Source organism: Elaeis guineensis, chromosome 3 (genome assembly GCF_000442705.2).
Source record: "Elaeis guineensis isolate ETL-2024a chromosome 3, EG11, whole genome shotgun sequence".
Lineage (NCBI taxonomy): Eukaryota > Viridiplantae > Streptophyta > Magnoliopsida > Arecales > Arecaceae > Elaeis > Elaeis guineensis.
This window is the reverse complement of record NC_025995.2, coordinates 81,867,341-81,877,371: the sequence shown is the minus strand read 5'-3', so window position 1 is coordinate 81,877,371 and position 10,031 is coordinate 81,867,341.

Here is a 10,031-nt window from a genome sequence, read left to right as displayed (position 1 = left end):
AATTGGAATCTTTTCCACATAGCTAATGGATCTCCCTACCAATAGGTTTTCCGATTGAAATACCTCTCACATAATGCTATTTTCCAACATGGATACAAATTTTGAACATAGTAATCAATGTGATATCTTAAGTTAATATAAACTCAGTAATATTTAACAATCTTATTAAATTATTTTTAAAAATATTTTATTTTATTACAATTTGTTTTAATATTTTATTTTATATTTTTTTATCATTTTAATAATTAAATTTGTGTCACATATATCATGGTAATCAATATTTTTAACTACTAATTAAATTTTATTAGACATAATACCAATCGTGTATTATAGTTAAGCTTTTCTTAAAAAATGCATGCAAGTGTTCCTGATACATTTAATAAAACCTTTAAAATTGTGACTCAAATTGTATTGATGCAAAATTTGATCTATTTGGGGTTTGGATATTCCACCTGAATGATATGTTATTACCATTAAAACTACTTAATAAGAGATTGGTTACTTTCATTACAAGCATAGAGATATTGAATAAAAGAGACTCTCTTATCACAAATATCCACATGGAGGGATCAACATGGAACATGAATTACTATCAATTGATGAGTCCAGACATTTTGTTTAGATTCATTGTTTCATCCTTGGTATGATATGGGACTTTGTAAATTTAGTGATATATGTTCAAATGAGATGACCAAACTTTTTCCACAAAATGCCTCATGATGTGCATAATTATCTAAATGTTAAAACTATAAAAGAATATAGTGAAGAGTATTTACTTTTAGCTCAAATATAAGTATCTAGCACATACGATGCATGCACAAGGAAAATGGATGTCTATAATTGCTTCCTATATATTTATCCATCAATAGATCTATCTATCCATCAATCTATTTGTCTATATCTATCTATCTAATCATCTTGTATAGAATTCTCCATTCATCATGTGGATGGCAATATTAGTGTGCTTGGCCATCAATAAAGTTCATTGCATAATGTATAATAGAATTTTGACTATTAAAATCTTCTATTAATTATAATTTATTACATTATTATACTGCATTTCTAGAATGGTTTCAAAAAGGGGAAAAAAAACTATCATTCATGCATTGCAACAAGCAGAAACTAAATATGGTTCTGCATTGAAGCTCTTGTACTATAGAGTTCTCTATCTGCTATGTGAATATCGGTATTAATAATATTGGTATTAATGATGAGAGTTTCTACTCATCTATCGATAAAGTTTACTACTTAATATGCAATTAAGAATAGCAATTAAATTTTTTATTATTATAATTTATTATATTATTATATTATATTTCAGAAAAGAGTTTTTACATGTATATCCTTTCAAATATTCAAATTTACATAAATATCCTTTCAAAATTGATATTTGCATGTATATCCTCATAAAATATTTTTTTTTGCATATGTACCCATATCATCTAACATCATTAAAAATTAATGGTTTAAAATTAAAATAACTAAAATATCTTTATGGATAGATGTGCAAAAAAAATTTATAAAGATATCTAATCATCTTGTATAGAATTCTCCATTCATCGTGTGGATGGCAATATTAGTGTGCTTGGCCATCAATAAAGTTCATTGCATAATGTATAATAGAATTTTGACTATTAAAATCTTCTATTAATTATAATTTATTACATTATTATACTGCATTCTAGAATAGTTTCAAAAAGGAGAAAAAAAAACTATCACTCATGCATCGCAAGAAGCAGATACTAAACATGGTTCTGCATTAAAGCTCTTGTACTATAGAGTTCTCTATCTGCTATGTGAATATCGGTATTAATAATATTGGTATTAATGATGAGAGTTTCTACTCATCTATCGATAAAGTTTACTACTTAATATGCAATTAAGAATAGCAATTAAATTTTTATTATTATAATTTATTATATTATTATATTATATTTCAGAAAAAAAGTTTTTACATGTATATCCTTTCAAATATTCAAATTTACATAAATATCCTTTCAAAATTGATATCTGCATGTATATCCTCATAAAATATTTTTTTTTGTATATGTACCCATATCATCTAACACCATTAAAAATTAATAGTTTAAAATTAAAATAACTAAAATATTTTTATGGATAGATGTGCAAAAAAAATTATAAAGATATTAATCATCTTGTATAGAATTCTCCATTCATCATGTGGATGGCAATATTAGTGTGCTTGGCCATCAATAAAGTTATTGCATAATGTATAATAGAATTTTGACTATTAAAATCTTTTATTAATTATAATTTATTACATTATTTACTGCATTTCTAGAATGGTTTTAAAAAGGAGAAAAAAAAACTATCACTCATGCATCGCAAGAAGCAGATACTAAATATGGTTCTGTATTGAAGCTCTTGTACTATAGAGTTCTCTATCTGCTATATGAATATCGATATTAATAATATTGGTATTAATGATGAGAGTTTCTACTCATCTATCGATAAAGTTTACTACTTAATATGCAATTAAGAATAGCAATTAAAATTTTTTATTATTATAATTTATTATATTATATTTTAAAAAAAAATTATATGTATATCCTTTCAAATATTCAAATTTACATAAATATCTTTTAAAATTGATATCTATATGTATATCCTCATAAAATATCTTTTTTTGCATATGTACCCATACATCTAACACCATTAAAAATTAATGGTTTAAAATTAAAATAACTAAAATATCTTTATGAATAGATGTGCAAAAAAAATTTATAAGGATATTTATGCAAATAATAATTTTGTAAAGATATTAATGTAAATTTAATATTTGAAAGGGTATACCAAAAAACCCATTAACATAAATATACCTCTCTTGGTTTTTAATTCTTTTCTTATTCTAATAGAAAAAATTAATATATATAAATAAAATAATAAATTTACTTAATTTATTAATTTATATAGACAAAATATCTTTTTATCAAATGATAGATCAAAATTATTTATCAAAAAAATAAACAGATCGTAATCATCATATTTTCTCTAATGTATAATAATGTACTTCTACGAAAAATATCTAAATCTGATATTAGATGAATAGTTTGTATATTTGCATAAAATAGATATAGTTATGGATTTGAACATTATATAATAATAAAAATTTATAATTTTATTATATTTTATTTTAAAAATTTTAATCAAAAATATCTTTATGAAGTGTATAAGGTATATCGTATTGTTATAAGAAGACATAATCATCCTATCTTGCATAAAAATAAAATAAAATATAATATTTTAATATATAAAATATTACATAATATCATCATCATATTGATATATTATATAATATGTTACTATATTATAGAGTAAGAGGGTCTAATCCATCTAGATAAAATGATAAAAATTAAATTAAAATTTTTTACATTTACATTCTTCTAAACATTCAAATTTGCATGAATATCCTCATGAAATTATAATTTATATATATATATATCCTTATAAATTTTTTTGCACATCTACCCATAAGGATATTTTAGTCGTTTAAATTTTAAACCATTAATATTTTAACGGTATTAAATGATGTGGGTACATATGCAAAAAAAAAGAAAAAAAAGATATACATGCAAAACAAGTATTTTATCAAGGTATACATAAGAATATCAATTTTGAAAGGATATTTACATAAATTTGAATATTTAGGAGGGTATACATACAAAAAATCCTTCAAAAAATAGTTAGAAAGAAGAAAAAAAATCATCTTCTATACATTATGCAGGAAATATTAGTGGCAAAGTTTCTATATGAAGGATCAATTTTGTTGAAGGGAAAGAAACCTATTTCTTAGAAAAAATACAGCAGATAGTCAGGGTTGCATCTAAAAATTTTCTACAATAACTTAATAAAAATTAGATCTTTACTTGATATACAGCAAAATTTGAATCAAATCCAAAAGATTCTAAATCCAAAGCCTCGCATAGGTTTGAATCCACAAATCCTCTACTTTATGTGCATACCAAACTTCACATAAAAGCGAGATGAAGCCTCGGATGAAGCACCTTCGCAAGGCAATAAGGGAGGAAAGAGAGGCTCTAGTTGACACCTCACACCAGCAAGAGGGGATGCCCAAGAGGCCTTGATGCGGTGGAAAGTGGGACACCCAAAGGGAACACGTCAAGGAAGAAGGTGACGCCCACTCTATCTTCATGCCTCCTCTTTTTCTCTTTCTCACCTTAGCACACAATATAATTGTTATGCTATGATAATTAAAGGTCCTCCCTATTTATAGATAATTTTTCATGATCCACAAGATTAGGATTCTTAATTCAAACAGGCTTTGAATTAACCCATAACTTATCAAAGGAGTCCTAAGGGAGAAAGATTGGCGCCTAACTAGGCGCCCTCATACACCCACACCTACACCCAAGTGTGGGGCAGCAACAACCAGCACCCCACCACCTCTTGATCGATCATGAGGAGAAGAGTCCAGTAAAATGGACTCTAAAGATCTAATCCAAATTTAGATCAATTCGAATCTGATCTGATTCGGAATTTGATTCAAATCAATTTTGAATGGGTTGTCAATCTCAAACTATTTAGGATTTAGAACCAACTCTAACTTGAATTTATGAACCCAATTAAATTCAATTAAATTAGATCTAATTGAAATTAATTAGTATTTAAATTTAATATATCATAGACTCCTAGGATCAAAGATTAAATCTCGTTCATCCTCGAAATTGAATATGAATCTCATATCTAGTGTTAGCTAGACAGAGTCAACTGTTTAATCCTGTCTGATCCATAATTTAATTCTCAATCAAGTTAATCTATTTATTCAATCAAGTTATGTACTTTCAAATTAACATATGGACTTAGGTCAATTCTTTCCTACGTCACTTGATTTTTGTGCGTGACTCCATAGGTTTGTATACTAAGCCGGTAGTACAGAAATTATTTTGTGTACTAATAGAATTACCATCTAGCAATATTTTCAACGTTCGGATAGATCAAATTATCACAAGATAATATTCAAGAATCTATGCATATGGTTAACGCATAATTCATCCTTTGACCTTGAATTAATACTCTAGGATGGTCTAGGGTTAAACTATCAATCCTGAAAGATCATCCACATTGTATTCCAATCTTTCAAATCCATTATATGGATTATCCTAATCAAAATTTTACTAAATTAAAATACATGATACATCAGTTTTATAATCTGGAGGGATCAATTCTATTTTGCTCCACACATAGACTTCGTAAGTACTTGACTGTACCTAATAGTCTTCCGTCACTACATTAGAAATGTAGATAGTCCGACATCAAAGTACAGTGAGTTGCTTATAAGTCACTATGGTGATCTCAAGTCTGAAGGATACTTATGTTCATATGCTTCGGACAGTTCTTGACACAGAGTACTCAGCAGGTGAGTCACTTATTCAGTGACGATGTACTCCTACATCTTACCTGTATGCCATACCAGTATCTCCATACTTCTTGGTTAAGAAGATAACTAACCTATATGGCATACAACAACCTTCACTCGATAAACATTATCATTCTTTAATGAGTATCATTTGATCGCAAATATATTTAAGAACTATACGATAAATCCTCTTTTATTGATTACTTCATAGTTCTAAGCAACAGTTCTAGCAAGAAAGATGTAACTTTATGAGAAAGATGCTAAAATAATTTTTATTCATTGATTAATAATTCATATATATATTACAAAATGAACACATTATCATATGATTAGCTTTAGGATACATTTCCTAACAACTCCCACTTGAACTTAAGTCAATCGGGACAGCATCTTATATCCATCTTCTACTTATGATCATTGAACCCTTTGATCCTGAGAGCTTTAGTGAAGAAGTCGACTATGTTCTTCTTTCTGTCAATCTTCTAAACTCGACGTCATCTTGATCTACAATCTCTCATACAAAGTCATAGCGATACAAAATATACTTGGTACACTGGTGTGACTTTGGTTCTTTCACTTGAGCTATGACTCCAGTGTTGTCATAATATAGCAGAACAAGACCATCAATAGAGGGTATAACTTCAAGCTCGGTGATAAACTTTCATAATCACACTACCTCCTTTACAACATGGATGCAGCAATATATTCTGCTTCGTATACAGAATGATCACAGTATGTTGCTTAAAATTTTTTCAGTAAATAGCTTCTCCATTTAAGATAAACATGTAGCCCGACATGCTTCTACTATCATCATAGTCTGACTGAAAACTAAAATCAGTATATCCCATAATTTCAAATTAGTTCCCCATAGATAAACTATTGTCTTTAGTATTTCTCAAATACTTAAGGATTGTCTTCATAATCTTTCAATAATTTTTATCTAGATCAGACTAATACCTACTCACTACCTTAGTAATATGCCACATCTGGTCTCATACACATCATAATGTATATGATAGACCCCACTGTCGAAGTATATGGGATCCTACCTATACGCTCTCTCTCTCCTGAGGGTTGTTGGACAATCCTTCTTGGAGAGAGTAATTCCATGGCCTATCAGAATATAGCTTTTTTTAAATTATTATATTGAACCATTTCAATATAGTATTGATGTACGTAGATTGGACAATCCAATCAACCTTCTAGATCTATCTTTATATATCTTCATCCCTAAGATATAGGATGCTTCTCCCAAATCCTTCATGGAGAACTGTGATGAGAGTCATAGCTTTACACTCTGCAATGCTGAGATGTCATTTTCTATTAATATATTCATCTACATACGTACAAGAAAATAACTACAGAATTGTTAGCCCATTTATAGATGCAAGACTCTTCTCCATTCCTAAGAATCCATACATTTTGATCACCTTATCAAAACGTATGTTCCAACTCTTAATGCCTACTTCAGTCATAGATGGACCTATTTAGTTTGCACACCTTAGATTCGTCTGTGGATGTGAATCCTTAGGTTGTATCATATACACCTCTTCTTCTAGCTCTCCATTTAAAAAAATATTTTGACATCCATTTATCAGATCTCATAATATAATGTGCTGCTATCGCAAGCATAATTCGATAAATTGAGCGTTGCCACAGATGAGAATGTCTCATCATAGTCAATACCATAATATTGATGGTAACTTTTGGCAACTAGACGAACTTTATAGATTTTCACCTTTTCGTCCGCTCCTCTTTCTTTTTTGAAAATCCACTTGCACCCTATGGTTTTATCCCTTCGAGCAGATCAACTAGTGTCATACACTATTGATCTCATGGACTCCATCTCAAATTTCATAGCCTCAAGCCACTTCTAGAAGTGGGCCTTTGCATGACTTCCATATAGGTGATCGGATCTTCATTATTCTCATCTAGTTTGATAGGATCACCATCTCAAACAAAAATCGTAGTATCTGTCCGGTTGACATGTTACTCTTTTGGATCTCCTTAATGGTGCCTTTACAGGCTCCAAATTTGATTCTCAATCAAATCCGATTATGTATGTGCCGATTCTTCTACCTCATGAACTTTATCAAATTCAATTTTATTGGCATTAGTTTTTTCTCCAAAATTTTTTTTTCCAAAAAGACTGTCTTGTTACTGACGAACTCCTTTTGTTCTTCAATTAGGTAGAAGTAGTACCCTTGAGTTTTTTTTGGATACTCTATGAACAAGCATTTATCGAATTTTGGTCCAAGCTTATCTATCTTTAAATGCTTGATATAAGCTGGACACCCCTAAATCCAAATGTGTGAGAGCACCAGCCTATGCCCTTCCACATATCATATGAAATTTTATTAACAAACTTGCTCGAACCTTGTTAAGAATATAGCAGGCAGTTTCAAGAGCATATTTTCATAAAAAAAATTGGCAAATTAGCAAATCCCATCATGGATCGAACCATGCCTAACATGATCGATTCCTCCTTTCAGATATCCTATTTTGTTGTGGTGTTCTAGGAAGGATCCACTAAGAGAGAATCTCATTCTCTTCTAGATATGTCAAAAAATACTGGTGAGGTATTTATCTCAATCTGATCGAAGAGTTTTAATACTCTTCCCAGTCTATTTTTCTATTTTACTATAAATTATTTGAATATTTTAAATGATTCAGATTTATGCTTCATAAGGTAGACATACCCATATCTAGATAGATCGTCTGTAAATGTAATGAAGTAACAGTATCCTCCTCAGGCAATTATGCTTATGGGTCTACATACATTACTATGTATTAGACCTAAAAATCATTGGCTCATTCATTTTTTTTCTTAAAAGGTGACTTGATCATCTTATCAAGTAAACAGATTCATAAGTTGATAATGATTCACAATCATTAATTTTCAGGACACCCTCCTTGATTAACTTATTTATTCTGTTCTTGTTCACATGACCTAGCCTACAATGTCAAAGGTAGATATCGCTAACATTATCTAACTATTCATGTAATAGAAGTCAAGTTTGCTTAAGTATTCAATCTAGTTGATCATGTATAATACATGATCAGTGACTGATACCCCCTCTCGCATACGGGCATTGAATACAGCACAGGAGATTTTATGTCTCTCCACATCTCAGAGGTGTCGAAGGACTCATTCAACATTTGAATCATATCCTATGGCTACGTATCCTCGAATTTATAGCTAAGTTCATCTTTCATGGCTGCCTTCATAATGCAAAGCACCATCGTGTGGTCACTGAGCCACTTCAAATAAGAATCTCTCGCAGCATGGGTGCATTGACAGCAGATTTTTCAGGTGGTAGATTCGTAATCATATATAAGATCCTCTCATACTTCAGGACGATCTTCAACTTTCGATACCAGCTATCAAAATTGGATTCGGTAAGCTTGCCGCTGTCCAACAGTGAACGAAATGATAGTGTGTTGGCCAAAGCTGAAAAAGAAGAAACATAAACCTATTCGTATATAAATTATTTTAATCCTAAATGTATGGACTTTAGTCTAAAAGTTTTCCACTATTTTATATGAATTGGTAGCCTCTACCTCTAATTCAAGAAATTATATTAATTCCTTAGCAGGTATTAGAATCCACACAAACTGTATTCGGGCTGAGTATGGCTCGATCAACTCTAGTGCATCATGAGTAGGTTCATAATCAATTATTTTTTTAAAAACTTCCAGCAATTAGATTTTGCCCCAGCATCTCTTTAGTAGGCAGAGGGCCTCCACTGAAAATTCTGATTAGATCCAACTATTAATATGACTATACCAAGTGCATCCAACAAATGAATATCCAGGTCTAAGTGTGGCTCGACCAATTTGAGCATTGATCTGAAGGGCACAACAAGATGGTCATATGATAAATGATAATTTGAATACCCAATAGATACTAGGCTTGTGGTGCCTCCAATGCCTATTTAGAATATTGGACTTATTATCACGCATCTTAATAGGAGGCTATGAATAAGTTATCTCCATAACTGTATTATTTTAAGGATCTAATAATTTAAAAATTTAATTTTATTATTTGAGAATAAGAAAAAAAATTGATCTACAAGTCATAAATCCTTCCACTGACTTCACCAAGTCATGTAGAAGATTAGACATAAGCTGATCTAAAGATACCTGAATTAGTCATACTGATTTATCTTAATGGCATGGGTCAGCTCGAATCGACTAGTGATCTAATCAAAAATAATTATCATATTGGCTAGGTAAGTGAGATCAATGGAGGGATATGCTATTAACTCATCATAAATACCATCTAGGTGAGTAACTCCCAATTAATAACCACCTGATCATAACTACCAAACTTACCTTAGATATCAATTGGTTAATTAATTTTGATTTGATCCACTAGAAGATTCGAGCTCAACTACTGAGCCATGATCATGGTCCATTTAGTAAGTCAAAAATATGGACTTGATCAAGCTTCAACTATTGAGGTTGATATAGAGAAATTTCGATCTAATCTAATTCAACTCTTGATTAGATTTAATCAATTTCTCAATTCAGTCCATATTTATTTCTAATCTTAGGTCTAACCCAATAGAAGGATATAATTCATGCTAACCCATTGTCCATCAATTTATGTGATGTCTTAGTAATCTTCAAT